The 3152-nt window shown below is 51.8% G+C and overlaps 1 pseudogene; it reads right to left on the minus strand.

Annotated features, from left to right (window-relative positions):
* Nucleotides 1-273: 273 nt before the first annotated feature.
* LOC134341902 (small ribosomal subunit protein eS17-like) lies at nucleotides 274-1364 on the minus strand (annotated as a pseudogene).
* Nucleotides 1365-3152: the final 1788 nt, after the last annotated feature.

Here is a 3152-nt window from a genome sequence, read left to right on the forward strand (position 1 = left end):
GGAAGTGGCTAACCAGGTGACCGAGGGCTAACACCGTTAACTGCCACTGCATCTCCCTCCTTGATAAAAGTACCGTGCATGAATTTCTTCCCTATAGAAATGAAATCATCGTCAATGAAAGTGGGCGATTCGGTCCACTTACCCCTCAGCATGCAAGTCACTCTCTTTCATAAACGTAAAAAAAGAATTGCCAACATTATAACTGTATTTCCCTTAGTTTTTTTCCCCCCTCTTTTGTTGCTTTATTATTCTAAGGACAGAGTAGAAACAACTTTAGAGTCTGGGAGTCCTGAAGGCCGTTCCCAGTGACCTGGAGATCGGACGAGCTGCAGAAGTCCAGCAGCTGCAGCATTTCTGGGTCCACCTCGATCATCTCCTGATCCAGGGCAGAGACCTCTGGGACATAGTTATCCCTCCCCTCTCTCTTTTCCTCCTGCAGTTTGACGGACATGCCTCTAACTTGTCCTCGCTGGATGCGTTTCATTCAGTGTGTCACATACCCTGCAATCCTGTTGCGGGCTTTCTTCTGGGGATGATGGGCAACCTCCTTTTTGTTGGTGTGGAAGTCGCTGCCGAAGGTGGGTGTGGTATTTCTCAATCACCACCCGAGGCGGCTTTCTTCACCGTCTTCGTCCTGACGCGACCCATCTTGGTTCTCGCCGCTGGAAGAGTATTTCTCTTAGTTTTTGACGGTCTCGCTCTCCCTCTTTTTCACCAATCCCTTTTTGTCGAGATTAGATTAGATTATGAGGGCACTCAGTCCTCGTTCATTGTCATCTAGAAATGCCTGCATTAAAAATGATACAATGTTCCTCCAGAAAGATATCACAGAAACACCAAGACTAAAACTGAGAAAACCACATAATTATAACATATAGTTACAACAGTGCAAAGCAATACCGTAATTTGATACAGACCATGGGCACTGTAAAAAAAAGTCTCAAACTCCCGATAGACTCATCATCTCACGCAGACGGCAGAAGGAAGAAAAACTCTCCCTAATGATAGCAGAGTGAAGGGACATGGGGACAATAGGTGCAGGAGTAGGCCATTCGGCCCTTCGAGCCAGCCCCGCCATTCACTGTGATCACGGCTGATCACCCACTATCAGTATCCAGTTCCTGCCTTATCCCCATAACCTTTGATTCCGCTGTCTTTAAGAGCTCTATCCATCTCTTTCTTGACAGCATCCAGAGACTTGGCCTCCACAGGCTTCTGGGGCAGAGCATTCCACATATCCAACACTCTCTGGGTGAAAAAGTCTTTCCTCAACTCCGTTCTAAATGGCCTACCCCTTATTCTTAAACTGTGGCCTCTGATTCTGGACTCACCCATCAGCAGGAACATGCTTCCTGCCTCCAGCGTGTCCAATCTCTTAATAATCTTGTATGTTTCAATCAGATCCCCTCTCAGCCTTCTAAATTCCAGAGTATACAAGCCCAGTCGCTCCAATCTTTCGACATACGACAGTCCCGCCATCCCGGGAATTAACCTGGTGAACCTACGCTGCACTCCCTCAATAGCAAGAATGTCCTTCCTCAAATTTGGAGACCAAAACTGCACACAGTACTCCAGGTGTGGTCTCACCAGGGCCCTGTACAGCTGCAGAAGGACCTCTTTGCTCTTATACTCAATTCCCCTTGTTATGAAGGCCAGCATGCCATTAGCTTTCTTCACTGCCTGCTGTACTTGCATGCTTGCTTTCAGTGACTGATGTACAAGAACACCTGGATCTCGTTGTGCTTCCCCTTTTCCTAACTTGACTCCATTTAGAGAATAATCTGCCTTCCCGTTCTTACCACCAAAGTGGATAACCTCACATTTATCCACATTAAACTGCATCTGCCACGCATCTGCCCACTCATTAGTATCTGCATGCTTGTTTTCAGTGACTGATGTACAAGGACACCTAGACCTCGTTGTAGGGGAGGGGACTGATTTGTGGATGATCAACTGTGATGGCAGTGGATGGTGGTGCTGTCTCGAAGGGGCCGAATGGCCCACTCCTGCCATGAACCTCCAAGCGCCACAAACTTGCCGATGCATTGGACGCACACAACAGCAGCCGACTCTGAGTCTGTCCGGAAACTTCGGGCCTCCGACCAGCCCCTCCGAGCGCCATCTGATCGCCAGCAAGAGAAAATCTGCAGATGCTGGAGATCTGATCAACACACACAGAGTGCTGGAAGGGAGTACAATCGACGTGCTGCCAGAGGCTCTGGGCCCGAAACGTCGACTGCACTCTTTCCCATGCTGAGCTCCGCCAGTATTTTGTGTGTGTCTGTGTGTGTTGCGCTAAATCTAGCGGAGGCCAGGGCAGACGACCCGAACTCTCCGGCAAAGTGCCCCATCGGTCACTCGCCCTCAGCTCTCGGGGTATGGAGTCCACGTCTGTGCTGGGGCAGATAGACGACCCGATCTGGGGTAGGTAGCTGGAAGCGTTGGAGCGGACGGATGAGCTGGACCAGGCGAGTGATGCTCGACAGAAGGAGCGGGTTCCTTTCTCTCACCTTTCGCCTGATTTCACCTCGTGATATTCCGATCGCGATCCCCCCCCCCACCGCTGTTCCTTTGGCCGATTGACCACGGGACCCCAAACGGCCGGGATTTTGCTCCGCGTCCGCGTCCCCCATCGGTTCCTCACGCGGCATCGCCTCAGAGTTTCCCACTCTGTCCAAGCCCGGTAAGTTGGGGTCGGAGAAGGGAAGGAAGCTGTTCTCGGCCTCGGACGTCTCCGACGGGCTGTAGCCATGCACGAGAAGCGCGGATCGATAAGCCTGCGGTGATTTGCCTCCAGTAGGAGACCCTTAACAGTGTGCAGTGCTCTTGACACTTCTCCGTTTGCCTGTGAGTCCCGTGGACGGCTTGCCCGCCGTTTTGACCTCAACGTCCCGAGCAATTCTGAGCAGCAGGCGGAGCTTAGGATGACGGCGGCTCCTTTGTGTCTTCGGAAACAGCTCTGTTTCTATCTTTAATACCTCTATTTCCCCCTTTCAAGGTTCTTTCGAAGACCCTGACTGGGAGTTACGCTCTGACTTTGGTTCTTTGCGGGGCACGGGGCCTCACGACCGGCCGCGGCCTGGGAAGACCTCGTGGCTCTGGAGGCAGCCGGACCCGAGGTCGACGCGTCGCGGGAGTACACGGGAAGATCG

Source organism: Mobula hypostoma, unplaced genomic scaffold (genome assembly GCF_963921235.1).
Source record: "Mobula hypostoma unplaced genomic scaffold, sMobHyp1.1 scaffold_104, whole genome shotgun sequence".
NCBI lineage: Eukaryota > Metazoa > Chordata > Chondrichthyes > Myliobatiformes > Myliobatidae > Mobula > Mobula hypostoma.